The sequence below is a fragment of the Ahaetulla prasina genome, chromosome 5, assembly GCF_028640845.1.
Source record: "Ahaetulla prasina isolate Xishuangbanna chromosome 5, ASM2864084v1, whole genome shotgun sequence".
In the NCBI taxonomy this organism is placed as follows: Eukaryota; Metazoa; Chordata; class Lepidosauria; order Squamata; family Colubridae; genus Ahaetulla; species Ahaetulla prasina.
In genome coordinates this window covers 64,925,079-64,949,202 of record NC_080543.1, presented here as the reverse complement: position 1 = coordinate 64,949,202, position 24,124 = coordinate 64,925,079, and the positions used below count along the sequence as shown (strand labels likewise).

Below are 24,124 nucleotides of genomic sequence, written 5' to 3'. Positions count from 1 at the left end.
GAGAAGGCATGTTTCCTATAATGCTGGGACCTGGAATATGCCACTTTACCAAATCTTTATAGTTGGGGAAAAACAACAGAAGAAAGATGACACTATAGGTAAGCAGGTCTAAAACACAACCAACACCTTCAATTGCACTAGGAAGACCAGGATAGCTAGTTCAGTTCACAAAGCAAAGATGCTAAATGGTCAAAGCAGAAGTTCCCATAACTACTCATACAACTGTATTCTATACCAGTTGTCACTTTTAGTAATTTTCAAGGGTAAAGGATAAAGTGCACTTCAATAGTCCACATTTGAGGTGACTATGAAAAGGACTTCCTGATCCAGGAAAGAATGAAATTAGTGCATAAAATGGATTTTTGGAAAAGTGTTCATGGCTGCAACTGCCACCTAGTCCACTGAACATAAATTGAGGGTCCATGAGAATTCCCAAATTATGTACACATTTTACCTGGAAGAACTAAATTTCTGTAAGTGGAAAGCTCTTGAAACCAAAGCCATTCAGTCCCATTCCACCCTTTATAGACTCATACTCTAGACACTTTATAGATCTCCCAACACTAACTGCTTGGCCAGGGATCAAAGTTAAAATTGCATTATCATCCACATACCAATGATACGATATGCAATGTGCTTGATCACTTGCTGATGGATGGATGTCATCTAACACTGTTATGTAGCTGTTGAATAGAAGCAGGAAAAGTATTAAGTCCTTTGGAACCTCATACAGCAAAGGTTTCAAACTAGGTGTTGCCTCACCTACTAACACTGATTAGAACCAGTGCAAAGGAAGAGAAGAACCATCACGACCTCATTTCCATTCCTTGGAGATTGTCCATAACAATACTATGATCGAAGGTTTTAAATGCCACTGACAGATCAAACTAGGGAAGTTGTACTATTTCTATTTCAATCTTGACAGAGACATTCCACAAGGGCAACCAGTGCCCTGTCAGTATTATATTCAGCCATGCTAAAAAAAAAAGTGCCTTATTGAAAAAGGTCCAGATTATCTTTGATAGGTCTTGATTACCAGAAGCAACAAGTGACCAATACATAGCAATGCTAAGATTCTGAAGGCTTCTGTCCACTTCCTTGAGATTTGCAAGTTGAAACTCCTCTCCAGATAACAAGAACAGGGCTCCTGTTCAGCCAGTTCCCCAGAACATGTCCAACCAGAGTCCATTGAATGAATTCAAGTGTCAGATGCCTAGCAGATTCCTCATAACAACTCTTCTAATGTTCATCATGGCTCTCCAGCCACATACATGTTAACAGATTCTTAAAAGAGGGCAAATGGATGGCATTCTGCAAATATGATAGGAGTGAGAAAATAATTACATTTTGCTGCTTTTATCACCACCATAGGTTATATATAAACTCATGCAAATGTTTAGACTCATTCTTCTTATTTCTCTAGCTCTTTGTGTCTTTTCTGACTCTTAATTTATTGACACTCTTCCAAAAACCCAAGGGGTCTATCAGAATCACAACAGAAGTCATTCAGATGCAATCCTATCTAAAGCCATTTCAAAAAACAACTAAGACATCAGGTTAACTTCCCGCCCAAAGATTCAGAAAACTCCCCAGGCACTATCTGGAAATCAATGGTATATGGGAACAACCAATTTAATAGGCCCAATTTTTATACAGTGGGAAGCAGGACTAAAAATCTCCAAAGGAATCAGAAAGTAGTTTTAATACAACAAAAGATAGGCATTAATGTTCTTTATCCTCAGATTCCTTCATATTTGCCCCAATACAGAGACTATATCTAATATTTGACCACCCATGTATGTTGCTTACCTTGTCTTAAATGGGTTAGGCTTGGATAGCTCTTTACAGGATATAAAAGTTACTAATCTTATTAATATAATTCTTTTTCATATATTTTATGTCTCAGTCACATAAGAAAGCATAAAGAAAATAGTGCAACAAATCACTCTTATCAGAATTCATAAAAGTCCAGAACCCCATTGAAATCAACAGTTTTTATTGTTTGTTGTCTCTCGCGCACTTTGTAGCAAATATCTGGGAATCTTGAAATCCAAACAGAATCAAGAGTGCTGTACTTCAAAGCCCAATTCATTTCATACCAATACAGCATTGAAAGGAGCCATTTAGACCTTTCAAAACTCTGCTCAATGCAAGAATCAAACTAAAGCATCCCTGCAGATGGCTGTCCAGACTCTGGTTGAATATACTAGAACAGAGATCACCAACTTTTTGGACCTCAGGAACCACTAAATTCATAATTTTAAATCCTGAGAACCACTAATATGAATTTTTTAAAAAGATAAATAGTATTTAATGCAATATAAAAAATGCAAATAATTTTTCTGCAGACCACCAAAAAATTTTCGCGGTCCACCAGTGGTCCATGGACCACTGGTTGGTGACCACTGTACTAGAAGCAGCGTTCACATCTCCAATGACATTTGGCTGCACTAAAACACTTTTACTGCCGCAAAGCTTTTCCCAATATTCAGCCAAAATCTACTTTTCTGTAACTTCTGTGTGCCACACCCTGAAGTCCAACAAAAGAGAAGTCCTGATCTTTTCTGTGTGACGTCAGAGAGTTTTTTCTATGGATCAAATGGAGCATGATTTTGCATTCTGCCTGTATCCCATGGATAGGGCTTTGCTTGTTTGCGTAGCCCAGTTTCTGGAATGCCGCAGCCTGTTGCCAATCCATGGACCGGGCTGAAGGGGCTATGGACTATGAAAGTTGAACTGTCATAAATAAACAGGAGGTTCTAATTTTAAAATGGTAAAATTTTAAATCTTCCTGGAGACCCCTGATCTAAAATACTCAATTGCCTTCAGCTCTCTTGTAAGATTTAACTTCTAGTCCATTCAGCATCTTTCTCTTCTCAGAACCAGTTTCTGATTCTTTTTGTGACATTTAGAACTGGGCCCAGTGTCATGCCCAGAATTGGATCCAATATATAACATGGTGTCCAACTAATGCAAAACTACTTCCTGTGATTTGGAAACTACACTTTTATTAGTGTAATGTAAACCTGTATTTGTCTTCTTGGTAAATATGTCACACCGCTAACTCATATTTACTTTGCAATCAGGTACAATTCCAAGATCTCAGCTCCCCATATATAATTCAAGACAGATGGCAACACCTAGCTGGCTGAACTCAGAAAAATTAAGCAGAATTGAACCAGGTTATTACCTGGATGGCAGATCACCAGAAATTTCCAGGAATATAAACTAGGCTAACATTTAAAAAGAATATTCCTGGAATAGGTTAACATAGAAAACTAATTCCATACTATTACCAACAAACCAATAAAAATTTGTCTGCAACAAAGAGCCTATGAGCCAAGGGAGACAGTACCATTTATTATTAAAGCTTGATGTCCTCCTTCCTGAGCCTTTTATTTCTATCTGATTGAAATATTTCACATATATCTTAAATCTCTTTCTGTTCTTTTTAGCCCATTTCTTTAACCCATTAAGATGATTTTTTTTCTGTCTCCAGCAGCATTAGCTATCCTATACAGTTCGGTGTCATCTACAAATCTAAAATCCTCAACTATCTCATTAAGAAAAATGTTGAAGAAAACCAGGGTCAAAACTGCACTTTATGACACTTAACTTGATACCTCCATTCAACTTAAGGGAACACTTTTTAAGTGCCATTTTTAAATTAACTGTTGATCCACCTAACAGACTTGCCAACCAGCTCATAATTTAACATGTTTGTCAATCAGAATGTCATGGGCTTCTCTATGAAATCACTAAATGTATATGGAGATTCTCAGTCATCCAGGTCATGGTTGTCCCGAAAGTGCTTTTTCCAAGAGGCAATTGGACTTTCTAAAGAAGCTTCTTGGATGAGAAGTGAAACATCTTCAAAGACAAACCAGAAAGTCCAGTTGCTTCTTGAAAAAGACTTTTGGATTCTCTGTGAAATGTTTTGTTGAAGTCAAGATATATTCAATTTGTAGCTGTCAAATAATCTACAAAGGAAGTTACCCACTCAAAAACAAAATAATTCATTAAACTGAGTCTAAAGAGATGCCCTGGTATGGAAGCAGAGTGAGTGAGAGTGAATCTTTGAACATTTATCTCAGGCAGAAATCCTATTCATCACTAAAACAATAACAAACAGCATGTCTGTTTCTATTTTAAAGGAAGTTTCTAAGATCCCAATCTCAAGAAAAAGCTGAAGGGGCTATGGACTATGAAAGTTGAACTGTCATAAATAAACAGGAGGTTCTAATTTTAAAATGGTAACATTTTAAATCTTCCTGGAGTAAGAATTTGCATCTCAGCCCAGAAAGATGTTAAAAATAGTAAACTCCTCACTCTTTATTTGATTAAGTAACCAAACCCTAGTGGCTTTTACCATTGGAGTTGTTGCTGAGCTACTGCTGCTTTGAGTGCTTTCAGTAATTCAATGACGCCTGTTCACTCCAGGGAAAGAAATCATTAGCGGGCTCACTGGAGAAGCATTAGTAGTCCAAAAGGATCAGCGCTGCGTGCAATAGGGAAGGAAGGTGAAAAGCAACCAGATTTTTGTGTCCAGAAACAGAACAACTTTGCTTGCCTTTATTTCTTCCAGAACAAGCTATCTCCACCAGCATTAAATTCTACTTTGCTGCATGAGTGAAGTGTCAGGACAAGCTGCGTTTTATTAACCCGATTATCCCAACGCATGATTTATTCCAGTGCCAGATTTTAATTGTTCTTTGGAGGCTCAGTCGATTATTTTGATTGAGGTTCAGCCTACATCCTGCTGTTAGATGCTGGGTTAATGGGAAAGGATTTTAACACACGGGATACTCCCTTCAGGTTTTCCTCTCATCAGAAAAGAAAGAAAAATGCAGGCAAACACCAATGTGGGTTAGTGATGTCTTATATTACACATCAAGTATGCAATCCTATATATGCACTAGAGAGGCCATGGCATTGAGCCCATAATGGATTAATTGGAGGTAAAATGTTTTAGGTATAACAATAGCACTTAGACTTCAGTGTTTTACAGTCCTCTCTGGGTCCTCATTTTACTGATCCTGGAAGGATAGAAGGCTGAGCCAAACCTTGAGCCAGTTAGGATCGAACCCCTGGCAGTCAGCAGAATTAGCCTCCAATATTGCACTCTTAACAACTGCACCACCATGGCTCATAGGCATGGTGCTACACAGCAACAAATACTGAAAATACATGTTCCTTGTGTCCAGTTATTAGTTTAGATGGAACAGAGTCACAGAACCCAATGCACAGAACAAATTAATTTTAATAAAATGACATTCTTCCCTAATACCTTCCAGAATAACTAGCTTCCAAATCACTAGAACAGAAAATCAAATCATACCCTTCCTTTTCCTCCTTCCCTTCCCCTCCCCTCCTCAACCCCTTCCACTATTACCATAGTGGCTAGTAGAAATTATTGTGCTATCATTCAAAAGGAGTTATTCCACTGGAAAGATGGGCTTGCTGAACAGATTTACTGTTTTCCAGATGTACCATGCTTAATGTTTTCAAACAGAGCAGCCACTGCCTGGAGAGTGATTTAAAGTTTTACATACAGTTAGTAGTCACCCAGTGTGCTGCCTCATCTATAAGGAATGGACACAAAATCCAAATAGAGAAGGTTGTGTGACAGGAGGGAAGGGCACCACTCACAGATAGAGGGTTTTTAAAGTTTTGTAATTTTATGGGGGTGTATGTTATTTTAATATTTGGGCAAATTTAAATCAGTTTTTTAAGGGATGTTTTAACTATTGTGTATATCTGTATTTTATCTGCCTGTTCACCGCCCTGAGTCCTTCGGGAGAAGGGCGGTATACAAATTAAAATATTCATTCATTCATTCATATTCATTCACTCTCATTCCCCTTTCTGAAAATCAAACTTATTGAGCTTTTGATATTTTTGCTAGTAATGCATTGCTGCATTAGCTGCATGCCTACCTGGTTAAGATGTTCATATTTTGGAACAAAAATAACAAAAATCAGTCTAAGAATGAAATCCCCAAATATGCTGTTTTGGAAGTTCCAATGAATGGGAGCACTCACTTCTAATAACCCTTAATTTTAGAAATGCATGAAAACTCTTAAATAAACTGTACAATAATAATCAGTGTAGGTATGATAGTCTACCTGCCATGACACTGCAATAATCTTAAGAATCTTAAGAAAACACTGAAAAAAAGAAAACTTATTTGCTATCTACTGCAAGACAAGTATCTCTCTGCTATTCCACTCTGCAAAACTGCCTCAAGCGGAGGTGTTTGCAGAGAGAGGCCCTGCATGAGGCTTGCACAGCCAACTCTTTGAGCACAGCAGCTGCATGCCGGTGAGTGAGATGAAGCCACTGAATTAGGAGCAAACGTTTTTCAGGATCAGAGGTTGTTCTGGGTGTGTGCTGTGGCTGAGCCAGTTCTTGGGGATTGTGCAAAATAAAGCCAAGCACTATGATCAGTGTGTGTTCCTTTTGGGAGGTGGGTGGGATGACAAATTTGCTAGTTCTTGCTCGTTTTCAGGGTCATGCTTTGCAGTTGGATACATACATACGTTATTTATAATCACCACCGCCCTGATGAACTTTTTGTGAACTGTTTAAAAGTGGAGGTCTGTTGAACAAACAGCGGCGCCACTGCCAGCCATAATTTCATTGCAACAAGCAACAGACTTTAACTCTTCCTATTCCCGTCATTGAGCCTTTCCTTGTAGGAGGGAGGGGGGGCAAGAGGAGGGAGTAAATGCTGCTTGTGTCCTTGATCTATGACTGTTTGTTAGATAAAGAACTTTTTCTAAATAAAGCAATCCATTACTCACTACAACAGGAACATTTAGAATTAGTGACTAATGCAGGTTTTATACTTGGAAACCCTAGTGAAATCACTTAGTTGCTGACATTCAATCTCCAGTTACACTAACTTAAAACCTAAATAAATAACCATTCTCACCATTTCTCAGAAACAAATCCAATCAAATTCAGTGAAACTGATTCTTAGTCACTAGTAAATAAGAGCAGACTTTTTTAGAACTGAGTTGACCTTAGGTAGTAAGGAGCCTCGTGTGATGTCAAGAGATGGACCTATACTAATAAAAGTTGAAAATGTAGGTAAAAAATGTTTAGGCTACAGATCAGCCCTATTTATTTTGCATAACTAAGTTTTAAGGGAAGTTAGTTGGGTAGCATTTTCATTTCCTGTTTCAAAATAAATTTATTTGAAAGTAATGTTTAAAAGTAATGCCTGTTAGAAACTCTTATTACTCTTATTATTAGAAACTCTTGGCCTACTTGGCTCAACCTTAAATTTAGGTAGTTTCTATTGGTTTTTAAGACCCACTTGTCAGCCAGACCTTCTAACTAAGAATTATAGAAGTCAAACACATTTGAAGAATTCAATCAGAAATGGGTTAAATTTGTCCCAATTACAGTATTGTGTGTATGTTCCTGTGTTTTTGGGTGAACACACCCTCAGAGACAGTATGATTCCTGGCAACTGCCTGGCCAAGCCCCTGCAGTTTTCTAAAGGTGGATTGTAATTGTAATTAAGGCATCAGGCTAGAAACCAGGATTTCTGGTTTAATCCTGCCCTGGTCAGATGTCAATTGGGTTATTCTCTGCCAGTTTCTCTCTCTCAATCCCAAGAAGCAGGCAAGGGCAAACTACTTCTTAAAAATCTTGCCACGACAACTGTAGGAACTAATCCAGGTATCTCCAGGAATCCAAACCTGACTCAAAGTTATCTATTATTCCACAGCAGTTCTCTTTGGTGGCATGGTAATATCGATCAGTGAATTTGAAAAAGAAAGGGGGGGGGGAAGACGGGGAGAGCCCTGTCCTAGAGTACAGACTGTTTTGTTCACTCAATTACAGAAAACTTTTAAATGTGCTCACCACCTTCCCATATTTAATGGCGTGGAAAGCACCCGACTGCTTAGCTGCAACTCGCGCAAGCTGGACTTGAGTTGCCCGGTACTGCTGAAGGAACAGCAGTAACAGGTTCATGTTCATTCCGCGCCAGGAGAAGCTAAGAGCTACCGCCGTCGCGGAAAGAAAGGAACCGCGCCGCACCTCAAGAGCTGTCCGCGCTGACTCGCCCAATCCCTTACTGAGCCACGATGTGACCCAAAAGGCAAAAGTCAGGCTCTAACCGCCGCGTAGATTACAGAATTTCCTTCCCAGAGGTATCTCCTTGACAGAGCTAAAACGCCGATTTGCAGGAGGAGATACCGCTGCGAAGGGAGTGGCGTGCAATAAATGCATAAATAGCGCGTGCAAGCGGCAACCTGCTTCTCGATTCTCTCCCAGCCGAATCTCCCTTCCCCCTCCAGTCAACCGCGCTCAGGTTACAGGGCAGACAAGGGGAGGGAGGAATCCCGGCGCTTGGCCTCTCTGGCTGAACACCCAGTTCTCCGGGTACCATTGGCCGCCGAAACTCCGCGCCGTTGTGAGGCAAACGAACGCGTACACGCAAAGCCTGACTTGGCCGTTTGATCTTCATCTCTTCCCCTCCCCCCACCCCTTTCTTTCTTCAAAAGGGAAACATTTGCAGCTCCCTCGCAACGACAGCAGACTTTTGGCAGCTTCTGACGCCAGCGGCTGCGGGCGCAGAAGCAAAGTTTTGCTAGCACGCTCCTGCCTTCACAAACTAGAAAAACCTGATGCCCGCGGCCAAGGGAAGCGGCGGCGCTTTGCTCTCGCCTCCTAGGAAGGAGGGGAGGGGTCAGGGGAAGCCATTCAGCGTGTCAAGCCTCTTTCGTCCCCCTCCCCCGATCGCCTACGCTTTCCCGCGATTCTCCTGGCGAGGATGCCTTAATTGCTAGTGAGTGCACTGCAAAGGTGAAAACAAAATAATCCACAAGGAAGCCCCATGGGGGTTCGGGTAGCCCTAGCGAGGAAGGAGAGAGAATGCACCGAGCACACGAGTTCCCTTTTGGCGCCTTTACTCTTTCCACCTCCAGCTCCAGCTCCTCTTGGCAGCCCGCCAGTTTCCACTGCATAAACCACAGCCGCCGTCAGCTGAACTGCAGGCGGCTCTAGCGAGCTACAGCAATAGTGTCGGCGAGTAATAGCGGGAGCCGAGGAAACGCGTAAGACCTTCCCCCAAAAAGAAAGAGCTTTGACCAGCACACGCCTCGTAGCAGCTCTTTCAGTTTTCTCCGAAGCAAGCCGAGAGAAGGATCGCCTGTGACTGAGCTCCGAATGCGAAGAATCAAGTGAGTTATAGAAAACGCCAGTCTCCGTGATACTTCTCAACTCTTAGTCGAAACCGTTTATTACACGCATTGGTCATAAACTTTTAGGAGGGACTAGATAAGCATATCCAAATAAAAATTATAATGACCTTTTCTCAATCAAACTATAGTAATCTTACGAAATAAATTAGACTGGGAAATGGTGAAGTCGCGAGTTCATACGTTGGCTGAGTTCATACGTTGCGCTAACTTATTACACGAGTTGTACATACTTTATATTTAATTTTTCCTTCAGAGGCACAAAGTGCGTAGATGCTTCACCTCTGTTTTTCATAAAAGAGCAAGGTAAAAAGATAGTGGCTGGCCCCAAAGCATCCAGTCAACTTGCGATTCAATCTGGGCCCTTGTCCGATTCCATAATTACTGTGCTACACCGGCTTATGCTATATGAAGCCCACCAGTTAACCAATTTGTAAGTAAAACCGATCTATACCATAGAGCAAACAGATTCTGATCGAATATGAATATTTAAAAGTTAAAGCGTTTTCTTACAAGCATTGCGGTTTAAATTCTTCTGTAATGTGTTAATCTCTAATGTATACAGAAGAACCTACTCGATTGTAGGCATTTTAGTTCTTTTGCTAGCAATTACTGAATGCTTAATAAATGCGGTTGCATACATTTGAACGCACAGTTCTTAACGGAGGCGAAAGAAGAAGAATAAACACAGCGATGTTTGCGAAGGGGCGAGGTGAGAAACGGCAAAGTGACTATCGCACGAATGGGACGGCAGGAAAAACTGACCTTTAGCAAAGATGTGTGGCATTTCGTCTGAACATAAAACTGAGCACAGTGCGGCTGCAAGTTCTTACGAAGTAAAAATACGTATCGAAGCTCTGCAGAAAGCTGCTTAGTTTGGCAAAATAGCACGCCTGGTCAAATGTCAGGGGAGGGGAGCGGGAGGAGTATTACACTTCCTCTTCTATGCGCTCTCTTTCGGTTCCCTCGAGGCTCCTGAGACTCACGTACAGAGAAGGGATCCGGACTTTCCAGTAACCACAATGCTGTTCGTCGGGGCGACTGTACATTGACAGGATAGACGCCGCTATTAAGCAAGCGATTCAAGTCCCGACACAGATGAGAGTGGAGGAAGGAGGGAGCGTCGCTCTTGCAGCTTTGGGCACAGAAAAAGCTTTGAGTTTTAGGAGCTGGAGTGTAAGTCCTTGCAAATCGAGGAGCGCTGTGTTGGTGTAGCATCAGGAAGCAGCGGTGTTATAAAAACGTGGCATCCGCGGCCAGGGGGTTTTCCTGCTGTCTCAGTAGACCCGAGGCTCTAGCCTTCGCCTTTCCCCGAGAGTGGGGGCACAATCGGCAGCTCATCAATTCTACTTTCTCATTACCACCACCCAGTCCTCTCTGTGGTTGCCTCTATTACACACTGAGCTTTAGACCGCATCCGCAGCACCTCGCCTCGTTTTTTCCAGTTTCTTATTTCCATAAATCGTGAAAAAAGCGGTATGATTTCTGCCTTTTGACGCCATTTGCCAGCAAAACTTGTGAATAAGTGATGCGGAGGGAGGGGAGGCCGTCAATAAGGGAAAGGTAAAATGGCTGTTGAGCCTTCAAATAACCTTGCTGCCCGTCTTTCTCACCTCATTTCTGCCAGAGGCTTATACAATGGAGAAACAGCGCCCTCCCCAAATGTCAGCCTGCGCAGTACATTTCCTCCACAGTACTAAATGCATGTGTGAAGGGAGACTGTCAGGGCAGGCGGGCATGAAGTTGGCATTTCAAGGGGCTGCCCCCTTGGAAAGGATGCTCGGTCACAAGCTCAGGAACTAGATTTAGAGCCTTTAAAGCTATCACAAAAGATGATAAACCGCTGCTTGAAGAGGGAGTACGGCACGGAGATCTTATCTCTTGCTCTACACCTCCTCCCTATATGCGGAGGATAAGAGTACAGAGGCAACCCCCATTTTAGTTTTAAAGTAGAATTCCCAGAGCTCAAATAAAACAACTTTTCCCCATAACCACTGAAACGTTCTGTGGAAAATCAATCCCAACAACCGTTCTTGGAGCGGACCAAAGCAAGCAAGAGAGCATACGCATGCTCACTCTTTCTGGGCAACCTTAGAGCAACGGACCAGCGATGGAAGACGCTCACTTCCGTCTGGATAAGAACAATCCTTGGCCTTTCCTTAGCTCCCACCTGCATTTAAACACCCCGTTAGATCTTTTTGTCTTGGTCTCCCGGACCAGGCGCGCCATTTTAGACAAATGCAGGATCGGCGGCGAAGTTGCTGCTGCTTTCAGAAACAAGCAGGCAGCGACAGAGTCTGAGTAGTGGCGAAAGACGAGGAACAGTAGCAACAGCGGAGATCGCGTTAGCGCAGGGAGCTATGCATCCACCGAGCCAATTTGCTTGGCACGAATAGACCGTCAGGTAGTTAAGGTAACATTTTTCTTTTTGGGTCGGCCAAACCAGAGCTTGGGGAAAACGCGGAAGCCGCCACGCTAGCTTCCGCTGCCGGCTGCAGCCACAACCCCATTAACCTTTTGAAGGCCTCTTAGGCCCAGACGGAAGCAAAGCGTTCTTTTTGCCAGAATCGGCCTGAGGCGGATTGCCCCCGCCCCAATGCTCTTTTGGTTTCTCTATTCCTGGAAGGCCAGAAAAATCCGTGGTAGATGCTGGACTCCATAACATACAGACCACTGGGACCTAAAAACCAGGTATTGGGGAAAGAGGGATTCGATGTGCACATTTATAGTTTGGTAAGAATGTTCCGGGGTTGTTTTTTTAAACTTAATTCACAGGCGTAATAAGGAAGTTCGGTTTAAGGAGGAAGAACCCACCACATCCGCAAACGTAGGGCCGTGACTTGTATGCATCTGTGCTGTATAAATAGACCCACGGCCTAGGAGCACTGAAAACAGGCTCGATTGATTCATACCCTGGCTTCTGTAAGCACCAAGTCGAATGTTCACCCCCAAGATCGTATTAGCCTCGCACCCTCATGATTCATGAGTTCCTTGTCGTTTTTCTGGATCCATGGCTGCCTCAATTCGCTTGCGCCGCATTACAGTGTTGGGCCGATAGCCGAGCTGTACGTCTCTCAAGGGCAGGGGAGCCTCTCGTGTTCAAGGGAGAAGCCAGTAGATATTGAATCACGGGCGAGTTGATTTTGCTTAATTGTGGCTGACAGTACCTGTGGTTTCCTCATTTACGGAGCAACAGCATTGAGGGGCCTGATTGATTGGGAGCGCAGCACCTCCCACTCCCTTTTCCCCGGCAGACACACACTCAGCCGCCACCTCCGAGAGAACTCTGCGTGAAGGCGAATCCCTCGGGAGGGGAAAAGAAGCCGCTTCTCATTATTCAGCAAATGGCCGGCGCGCCAGCAGCGAGAGATTCAGCTTGGTTGGTTCGCTGTCGAATGCTCTGCTGAGCTTAACTAGCCTTAAATCCTCTTGCTTCCCCCTCAGGCCCGTCTGCCTGCCTTTGCCTGCGTCGTCGGCCCCACCGCCTCCACCTTCCCTCCCGCCACCAGATTGGTCCGGGAGTTAAGCACTCGCAAAACCGAGGCGGGAGGGGGAGGCAACGCAGAATCAATCGTCGCTTCTTGAAAAGCACTTAAACTGAAGGCCCCTTGCTCCTGATGGGGAAGCCCAGGGTTTTTTATTTGTATATATACGATAGATAGATAGATAGATAGATAGATAGATAGATAGATAGATAGATAGATAGATAGATAGATAGATAGATAGATAGATAAAACGTTTATAGAGAGAGAGCCAGGCCAACCGTTTCCTGATGCCTAAGCAGATATGTGCCCGATCCAACACAAGAATTCTCAGTATGGAAACTACCTGCATCATGGGGAGGGGGGTGTTGCAGGTCAATCTATGCTCATTTGGCTTCCCCCAATTGGAATTGGAACGCTCCATTATTTATTTGAAAATTCCTAGTATTTGTGTATTTAAATCAAGCAGCCCATCAGCCTTAAATATCAGAAAGGGAGCCACATGGTAACCTGCAAGCCACTGAATAGGGAATCTTTCCTGGTTAATATGAAATCTGTAGCTTCTATCTTAAAGGACCCCCTCAAATGAGAGAATTTTCTCATCTCCATGCTTGTCTTCCCAAAAAACGGTCACTCCATTAAACTGTGTCATGAACTCTTAAAGGGTCTAAGACTCTAAGTAGACATAAACCTAATTAGGGTGAGGGGGCTACTCATGGCCTTAAGAGGGAGGGGGTCTCTTCTGTGACAGGTCAGAGCTGAAAGTCACTTAGGTTGGGACATGGGCTAAAGCACTCTTCCAAGAGTTGGATTGCATGGGAAATCTGGTAATGGGACTCAGTGAGCCCAAACACAGCCACCACCCACAAGGATGCAAGTTAGCAGGATAGAACTCCAACCTCCTGTCTTACAGTGGGCCCCCACTTTCATACTTAGTGTGCCGCCCCTTGTTAAAGCAGCCTCAATAGCAGACCTGCACAGTCTGCCTTTTTTATAAACAAGAAGGGGCCTGGAGCAAAGCTCAGACTTCGCAAGTGAAGCTTTATGGTGCAGCATAAGGCTTTTTTTCTCAGTGTGTTAAAGTCAGCCCTCAGCAGCCCCAAGAGTCTCAGCAGAGCCATCTTTGCCATCTTGAAGTTAGCCTCACATCCGGGTGGGGGGATGAGATTGGGCAGGGTAGCAACATTGCAGATGGGCGGCTATGAATTTTTTGTTGCTGCTTAGAGCCTTAATTACTGGCTCTTGATCCTTGGGACTAGGACTCGATAGCGCCAAGGTTAAAACGCCCAGAACAGCTCTGAGCAGATGTGAGCAAGTTGGCAGACGGCGCAAATGAGGTTTGCCTCCAAGCACGATAACAAGTGACTAATACATTGCATATCACTGAAAGAAAATTATTTTCCTCTAATTTGCATTAGCTCTTTTCCCCTTAACATGCTGGGTGACTTTAAGAGAATTGTGAAAACACAGACAAGATTTGCCAACATTTTGGTGAGCCAGTTATGTTTTATCTTGCACCTTTGCTCCAAGACAAAAGTAGTGTCACAATATTCCTAGAAAAAATGGCAGGCCTCATGTTAAAATCCAATTTATTGCTCTGAACTGCTGGGGGGATCTTCTACCAAAAACCTTTTTGCAAGAAAGCCGGAGGCTGACAAATATGCTGTATGAGAGTTATAAATTCTATGTACAAATGTGAGTCATCCTTAAACAAATCAGCTCTTGCCCAATAAAAGATTCAGATTGCAAGCCAAATGAAATTTGTTTGAAGACTGATTCTACAAGCCAAAATAAAATGCTGCTGTTCATACGATTGCTCTTTTTGGTCCTAAGTGTGCTTTTCAGAAGTAAGTTTCCTTAAGTTCAGTGAAGCTTATTTCCTGCAAAGGCACTATTAGGCCTGCAGCCCCGAAGCCTGTTCCATTAATTTCAAGCTCTTTAAGAGCAATTAACTCAGCTAAAAACAGGTTTCCTGTTAATTCAAATCGCCATCATTTTTGCATTTCCTACATCTGTAATTCAAATGCAGAACCACGTAGGGAAACCAGAATAGAGGTTCAGTGAAATATGACAGTTTCCTTTTTGTCACATTCAGTTACTTGTGACATTGTGGCCCCTCACAAAGATAGCAGCATTTATTTATTTAAATATTGTTATAAAGTCTCTCATCTATATAAAAGAGATTTCAATGTCATGAACATCACAAAAAATTATTTCCTCTCCCCATACCGTGGTTTCAGACCTAAGAGAAACAATTCAGACCTAAGAGAAACAAGGCAAGTAATGCACGTGCTCTAGGGCTTCCAAAGTATGGTCCCAAGTAATACATAGGGGAAGAGTTCTTGCATTTTAATGCTGGAAGAAATAGTACTCCCTCTTCCAGCACCAAGGCAAGAAGTGCCTCATACTGTATAAAGATATGCATTCACTTGTAGTGATATCTCTTCCAGTTGAAATAATTGCATAACCTATGAATTTGTTATAGGACCATAGTTTTGGATGCTATGATCTAAAACTTCTACAATATGCCAAGACACCTACTTCTGATCTACTTCAACCTTTTTGGGTGCAGACATCATACTATGATATACTACTACCATGATGACATAAAAAAAATCAACTATTCAGTATTTCACCTCCAGTGAAAAAGAACCAACTACCATGAGACAGTCTTTACTTGTTGCCAAGTAAACTGTTAAAAGTTGCTCCCAACATTTAATCAAAATTAGCTTCCCTAAAATTTTCTTGTTTCTTCAATTTTATCCTCTGGAACACCAGAAAACCACCAGTATTTCTGTTACAAATGTTTAAAGAATACTGTACATCAAGTATCCTTATTCAGGCTAACCAAACACAACTTTTTCAACCGCTCTTTGACTTGAATCCCATCACCACCCTATCCAGGCTGCTCTCAACCCAATTCAGTTTTACTGCTTCCATAAAAATATTATGCCCATGACTAAAATATATGTTGTTAAACGTAGCAGGTTTTTTTCACTACATATAAGCAAGGAATAGATTTGCATTGCAGAGAGATTCCCAAATGGGACCTAATTAATTCCAATTATGAAAAGTAATGAAACTACTCCAATTTGCTCAGCTGCCATTGGACCAAAGCTAAGAGCTTTTTGTTCATGTGCAATCAAAGAGTCATTCTACACAACAAACTCCAATCTTATTGAGCCAAAGCAAAGTGTAGCTTTGAATAAAACAAAATGGAATGCTTTTACATTTTTCTTAAGCGTATACTTACGTGAAATATAGTATTGATTCTGAAAAGAATATCTGTAATGATTCTTCTTGTTGTGCCATATCCGTTATCAGAAAGACATTATAAAATTATATTGTTGGGCATCAAATTGTATATCAGTCAAAATCTTTTTCACATTTATGCTTTTATCATTCACATCATTGTCATCCTTACAAAACCATTTCTCCAATATAGGTTTTACTTTATATTTTATCAAAACAGAAAGAAGTGAGGTTCACTGGCATGGCCAGATTCTAAGGCCCTGTTTTAAAATAAAAAGTCTTTGGGTCAATCTGGACTCCTGGTGGCATTGTGACCAAATGTGTGTGGTATTCCTGGTAAAAGAATAGAAGTGGCATGCAATTGCCTTCTTCCAGAATGATTTGGGATCTCTCAGTCTTACTCTAACACTGGAACTCCCTGCTAATCTCTCAACCAGGTAGTAGCCAGGCCCAATCCTACTTAGCTTCCAAGTCCAGGGAAAAAAAACAAGATGTAATTGTAATGCATTTTCATTTAGCTACTTTTTGCCGGTACTTTAAAAATGTTATAGAAAAGCCTAAAATATTTATCAAATCACCTGTTAAACTTAAATCAGACAGAAAAGGCGCACATAATGAAAACTGATTAGATGAAGGGATGTATGTGGTAAATGGTTTGCTAGTTTTCACATGGTTCCAAGGCTATTAATTCCAAAGCTGGCACCAGAGTAAAATGCAAGCTGTGAGTTAATTTTCTTTTGCTGCTTCAATCTTGCTCTAAAAATAATAGTTAGGTTCTCAAGTTCATCCAGGCAGGACCAAGTCTGTGCTTTAATTTGGAGTACCGTGCAAACTGATCCTCTGCATATTTACTTTACTGAATTTAGCACAACATTCTCCCTTGTAATCGTGGTTTGGATTGAATCTGGCTTATAACAAATTACCAGCAGCATTTTTTCTTAATAAAATGGTTGAAAATAATTATGAATGTATTGTAAAAGTTTGGAGGAAATTAACAAATCTTTCTGGGAATAAGTGATAAGTCAAAATCTCTACTATTTTTACCTCAACAATTTTTTACAAAAATAAAATAAAAACAGGTTAAATTGGACAAAATCATATGAAGTTTACAAAATGAGGTCTTGCCCCTTCTATATTTATATTAATAAAAAGGAATAATTGTACACCAGTGATTTTAGTAGCACATAATGAATGCTATTGTGAAACTGGTTCTGTTGTAGCATAAAAAAGTAAGAATGCAACCTTGTTTCAGAATTTATTTATTTTGAGAACTTTAATATTTAAAAACCATGCAAGCTAATTAATTTGATAAATACTGCAAAAATGTTCTAACCTTATTATACCCTCATGTATTTGTTTGAAATTCTTATATTATATATATCAAAACATTCAAACATATTATTCATTAATTTCTTCTCCTTTTCTCCTTCATTTTTGTAAGGCTCAATACAGTAATTTTCTTCCATGACAGTTAGGTAATTTTGATTCAGTCAGAGGAAGTTTCATTCCACTATGAACAAAAGTAATGCTTACATGTGATGCTTCCCAATCATCCTCCACAACCAGACTAAATGCTTGAGAATGATTAGAGCCCAATTTATTCAATGTGGTGTTCATATCATTGCCTTAGACCAGGGGTGTCAAAGTCTCATAGTCACGGCAGTGTCACATGATGTATCGCAACTTTTTTCCCTTCATAAAGGGGAAAAACTGGGCATTGCCAGCGGGTGACACATCCGGGCCATGGGCCATGAATTTGACAGCCCTGCCTTAGATCCAAGCCTCTTGGTGACTTTTGCTTTGTGAAAGCTCTTGGTGTTCTACTTTTAAGTAAAGACCATTTATATTTAACCTAAGGATAGGTTTGCAAGTTGGAGCTAGCTTATAACAGGCTTTTGGCCTAGACTAAAAAACACTTAATCCTGAAATAATATAGAAATTTACTTTTAGCTGGTTTTCATACTTTAATTTCTCCCTTAATATACCCATTTAAGTAGAGTCAGATGAGAAATCTTTGTTGGTTTGTTTTGTTTTGATGTTCTTGTTATTTTTATGGGATAAGATATTTCATTTGATATGGCAATTAATTCCCTGATACATGAATTATATTAAGAGAGCTAGTTGCTTTGGCATCTGTTGCTAAATAAATTGGTGATCCAGGATTTCCAGCACTGATTCGTACTTGTAGGGGCTAGAACAGGAGGGAAAACTTCTCCAGTCAATTTGCAGAAAAAATGTCTATCTACCTACCTCTTGAATGAAGGGGTAGGCAAACATTTACACTTTTTCTGATCGTATGTATTTAATGGAGATGTGAAAAACAGTATGCAAAGTATTTTGTATAAAAGCTTGTGGATCTCTGGATGGCTGTGGATTGCAACCTCCATGCTTCCCATTGGCTAGGGCACTGAAGTTCAGCAATTTTTGGAACAGATCCCTAATCCATAACTGTCACCATAGACTTTGCATATGGGAACAAGCCATTTGCCTCCTCGGCTATGGTGTATTTTAAGATGGGTAATATTTCCCTGGCATTTTTAATCCCTGGCATCCACTAAGGACCAGAAGCCCTTATTTTCTCAAGATTTCCTTTTAATATTTTCAGATTGTTGTTTTGTTGTCTTAAATATTATATGTAAAGAATCATGTAATCTCACGTATGATTTAGGCTTTATATTTCAGTTTTAGAAATCTTAAAAGCTGAAACTGGTTACATAAAAAACAAATTTTATTAATTGGATATAATTTTATTATGAATTATTTTTAAAGTGAAAAAGTAAGATGTAGATTCTAGTTCTTCAAGCACTAGAACTAGCCCACATTCTTAACTCCCCAATGGGCAAGCGCTGGGGTTACTGTGCATAATGATAATAATCTCCCAAGCAGCAAAATCCCACTAGTTGCCCAAGAACTCTTTAATGTCTTATGTTCAATTGTAGCATCAAACAGTTCCAAAATTACAGTCAAAGAATATAGGAGTCACAAAACCTCTCAGTGGAATCTGTTTACACATTAAATGAATATTCCTCAGTGATGAGATAAGCTAGGATGTGTATGCATGTGTGAATCAATCTTCAGTTAAACTAAAACATGTTAATGTGTAGCTCTTTGTAAAATTAAGTAATATATGTGTCAGATAACTTGCAGAAGAATTTTAAAATAATATACTTAACCCCTTTTACGCAATGTAAGAAGACATTTCCCAATCATTTAAATCTTCTGTCCTAAAACACAGGTAACTGGGGAATAAAGTTCACAGAATTTCTGTGCGTTTTCTTCTTAACCTATTCTGCAAGTTTCTAACTCAAAGAATGGAGGAGAGATGGTTTTCTTCTCCCTCCTCCCCCCACCCCCATAAAAAGAAAACAACCCATCCCACCAAGACTTCCAAGGAACCTTTCAAATCTGTTGAGCCTGCCCTAAAGAAGCAGGAAGAGGACGCCGCCTTTGTCGGGTGTGCTCTCTGCAAGAACCGGAACGAAGCTGTCGTCCCCTGCCACCACCCCCCATTTAGCTTCCTCTCTCCCTCCTCCCTCTCGCCATAGTGAGAGCTTTGTGTAAAAGCCGAAGAGGCGCTGGCTGCTCGCGCTCCCAACAGCTGTCACATTATTTGCACTAGCTGTAAACAGCCTTCGCGCCCCCCTTCTTGCGCCCGCCTCCCCATACCACATAGTTAAATGCAGACTAACAATCCCCAGTTAGAGATCAAGCCAACAACAGCAGCATTGTGTCTGCCTCGGTCGCTTTAGCATCTCTCTTGCAGCTGGTTTACTCAAAACAAGGAGCCCCCTTTCTTCGCTTATCGCCCGGGAAGCCAGGGAGCTGTTTGTGTCAGCTGACCCATCATTCCATGAACCGTCCCTGTCCATCTAGGAGCGGGGTTTTTTTAAAATAAAAAATAAAAAGCTTTCCTTCCACGCAGAGGGCCTGTCCGCCCACTCGCTCCGCCCGCGCTAGGACCTTTCCTCCCGGAAAAGCCCGGGCAGGTCCGTCATCCAGTGCGCCCCCCTCACGCCCAGCTGTGTTAGCTTCGCCTCTCCTGGGTTCAGTCTGAGCCAGACAAGCTGACAAGGTCGTGCTCCGACCTCGGGGCCTCAAGAAGCCCCAGGCCTCTTGTACCGAAGGAGACGTTTCACCGCTAGTTGCGAACGGCGCGCTGGGCGGAGAAGAGAACGAAGCAAGGAATAAGAGCTGGGCTGCGCAGCCACTTCCCGCTTGGCTGTTGCTACTGGTCCTCAAGGCCCCCTCCGTTTACCCAGGCGATAAGACAGAGCTGAGGCTCCCGAGGGGCTTCAAGAAAGCTGCCAGAACGATAAGGGCTTTTACAGCTGACGGGCCCACGTCCTTGCTGCGCCTGAAGGAGGGATGAGGAAATGTTCGCCAAGGCCTCCCACTGTGGAGATCAGGCGCCAATTCGGCGATCTTCCAGCTCAAGTCGTTTGCCGGACTCCGCGTAAAGCCGGTTCGCCAGAGCTGAAAAAAGGAGCTCCCGTCTATGGCCAAATTCCTTTTCGAAAGAATTTTCCGTTCTCTTCAGACGGAGGGAACTGTTAATGTCACAGCACGCTACACTTGAAGGTGGTGGGCTCGAGTTAGCGAGTTGCAGAAATCCTGCCTTGCTTTGTAAACCACTTACGGCGGCCTAAGCACGGAACAGCGAGCATAGCCTGAATATGGAGCAAGGGGAAGAGTAGTTCGCCCATATAATTCTGCCTGAAACAAGGTAGCTCCCCCTTGCTACACAAAGGGGCTGGGTTAATGAGCCTTAGTGGCCTTGGTTGTGCTGGCTGAGAATTCATCCCAACACATTTAGATGCTATCTTGTTGCCAAATTTGACTAAGTGTGGTTCCTCTACATTCTTAAGTGTCAAATCTCATGCAGTGTTTACATGAAAGAGTTCACTGGCGTCTTTCCTCCACTAAATCTAAACTATCCCCAAGTCCCAGGCCCATGATTACTACTGCTAGCTATATACTAATATACCAACTGATATACCTAGTTCAACAATAGTAACCGTAAGATCTAAGTCTTCTACTGGACCACCATTTAAGTATGAACTAGCTTAGTGTGCTGCAGTGCCAAAAAAACCCAATATAGTCTTTGATTACATCAACAGAGGGATAGTATCAAGCTAAGAGAAGTGATAGCAGTGCTATATATTACACTTCTTGGGCCAAGCTTGGAATACTATACCCAGTTCTGGTCACCACAATACCAAAAAAAAAAAATGCTGAGTCCCTGGATAGTGCAGAGAAGATCAACAAAGATTATAATAGGCATGTAGACTAAACCATACAATGATGGTAACTAGGTGCATCTAAGCTAAGATTAGAGGTGACAATAGCTCTCTTCCAGTACTTGAGGGGCAATCATAGAGATTAGGGAGTTGACTTATTCTCCAAACTAACAGTAACAGAGTTGGAAGGGACCTTGGAGGTCATCTAGTTTAATCCTCTGCTCACACAGGAGATTTATACTAGGGATTTGAACCAATATTAGGGATTCGAACCACCGAACTGCAGACCTTTCTGATCGACAAGCTCAGCATCTTAGCCACTGAGCCACCTAGCCAGGCTTAAGTACCTGAAGGAAGAACAAAAAGTATGAGGTAGAAACTTGTTAAAGAGAGATTCTATCTGAAACTAAGGAGAAATTTCCTGAAGGTGAGAGCAATAATGAATGGAACAGATTGCCTCCCAGAATTGTGGGTGCTCCATTGTTGGAGATTTTCAATAAAAGATTGGACAATCATTTGTCTGGGATGGTATAAGGGCTCCTTCCTTGGGCAGGGTTTTGGACTAGAAGACCTCTAGCTCTATAATTCTATGATTACTCAGGGATTATAGCAACAGAAGACATAATAAGATTTCTTATATCCATGGAGGATGGCTGTGGTGGCCTGGATCAAACCAGGAGCATTCCATCTCACAAGGATGATCTAAGTAGGATGGACTTTAACTGTAAATTTTATTCCCACTCCTCCTCCTTTTGAGACATGGAAAAATAAAATTCATTTGCCATGCATGGGAAGCACAGAAAGGAGCACTAGATAGATGCCTTTGGACACAAGTCTCAGTTCAGCTAAGCCTGCCTTTTTGTATGCAGAACTGCTCCATGCGTCATTTGAAAATTCATTGAAAGTAGTCTTTTTCACTAGGCCATTTTTAAAACCTGCATTTAAGTTGACTGTAATACAGCTGGACTAGAAGGGAGGCAAGGTGGTAGAACTATGAAGCCAAGTCTCAAAGAGTGCCTATTAGGAGGCACCAACAGCTACAAAACTTAATTTGTGGCCCTAAATCCACATTGTGTGACTTCAGTGTGCAAATTTAGTTATTTATAAGAAAAGGGTTAATTTTTGTGCTTTTGCTTTGGCAGCTCCAGCTCCAGAAGAACATACCTAAATTGTAAGTAGCCCTTCTATTACACTAGTATTTTGTTTATATTCATGTGTTCTTTAAAAAGCCTATCAGTAATATGGTTAAAAGGGAAGCCACACATGGAAGCAAAAAAAAATTGAAAGTAAATCTTATACATGAATAAGGTTGTACTGAGTTACATGTATGTAAAATGATTGCTAAGTTAAATACTACTGTGTAATATAGGATTACAATCAAAGAGTACCTTAGGAACAAATAGCTTAGTCCTGTACATCAATCTTCCTCAACCTGGTGCCCCTTCAGACTAAAGGGTACTCTAATTACCATTATCCCCATTGCTGGTTATGAGAATGGATGCCCTACATATCTAGAGTACATCAGGTTGAATAAGACTCTAGTTATTTCCATGTATAGCAGAAAGAACAGAATATTACTATATTTATCTAGAAGTTAGATTTATTTTTGAGTAGCTATGCACAGGCTATTGATGTGCCCACAATTGTCACATTTATCAATACCTGTAAAAACTTAGGGGACATTCAAAGCAAACAAAAATTCTGCTAAATATCCTATTGTCAGCAATGTCTCACTTCCCAAGGGGCCAAACTGGTGTATTCAAGAGAACTTACTTCCAGGTAAATACCCACAAAAAATCATATGGCTAGCCATTCAAAACAGTAGCACTGAATGACTTGAAGCAAGCATCTGTAATCCAATTAACAAGAAAGATAAAATACTTCCTAATTCCCACTTGTAGACCAGTGGTGGGTTTCAAATTTTTTTACTACCAGTTCTGTAGGTGTGGCTTGGTGGGCGTGGCATGGCTTGGTGGGCGTGGCAGGGGAAGGATACTGTAAAATCTCCATTCCCTCCCCAATCCAGGGGAAGGTTACTGCAAAATCCCCATTTCCTCCCAATCAGCTAGGACTTGGGAGGCAGAGAATAGATGGGGCGGGGCCAGTCAGAATTTTTACTACCAGTTCTCCAAACTACCAGTTCTCTAAACTACTCAAAATTTCCGCTACTGGTTCTCCAGAACTGGTCAGAACCTGCTGAAATCCACCTCTGCTGTAGACTTCTAACTAACAGGCTGCATTTATCTCAATTTTCTAGCCAAATTCCCTAGTAAAAGAATCTAGATATTCAAGCAGTTGAGCCTCCTCTGGTCAGTCATATTATACTGTTTCCTAATATAATTTGATTGCATATTTGATCCCTATGACTATCAAGTTGTTGTACCTTATGATTCTTGATCAATGTATCTTCTCTTTTATGTACACTGAGAGCATATTCACCAAGACAAATTCCTTGTGTGTCCAGTAACACTTGGCCAATAAAGAGTTCTATTCTATTCTATTCTATTCTATTCTATTGTCCCCCTGGGAACCAAGAACCAAGTGTAGCTTCAATCAAATGCTGACTTTTTCCTTCTGGAGTTCAGTAGGAAACCTGAGCTCACAAGTTTATACCTGCCTCCATGAATCTCCTGCCCAACTTTGTTATCAACAATATGTATATAAAATGGTATAATATTGCCTGATTAGAAAAGAAGAACCAAATCTGCTTGGGGATATATTCTTGCTAAAAAAAAAATTAAAAACCACCTTGAAATAGCTTCACTAAGCACAGTTTCTCAAGGTTCTTGCTTCTCAGAATGAAAGCAGTATTTCAAAGCAGACACAGCTACTTCATAATTTGTTCATTTGCAAAGAAACTGTCTCTCAAGGCAATCCCCAGCTATGCTTCCTTGATAAAAAGTCTCTTTGAGTTCAGTACTTTTCAATGTGTTACAAT

The 24,124-nt window shown here is 41.5% G+C and overlaps 1 protein-coding gene and 1 long non-coding RNA gene across 6 annotated transcripts in view; one reads left to right on the top strand and one right to left on the bottom strand.

Moving 5' to 3' along the window:
* The window catches only part of BCOR (BCL6 corepressor), a 79,161-nt gene that overhangs the window by 40,511 nt on the left and 14,526 nt on the right, over positions 1-24,124 (bottom strand). The window contains exon 1 of one of the 5 annotated variants that reach the window (XM_058186807.1): positions 9,981-10,095. The exons of the other annotated variants lie outside the window; for them this stretch is intronic. The gene's annotated coding sequence lies outside the window, so the exon portion shown is untranslated. Of the gene's footprint in view, positions 1-9,980; positions 10,096-24,124 lie in introns of those variants that run through there. 5 annotated transcript variants of the gene reach the window in all.
* Positions 11,091-23,945, top strand: LOC131200242 (uncharacterized). Its single transcript, XR_009155557.1, has 2 exons — positions 11,091-11,906; positions 22,329-23,945. It is a non-coding gene; the product is annotated as an uncharacterized LOC131200242 (long non-coding RNA).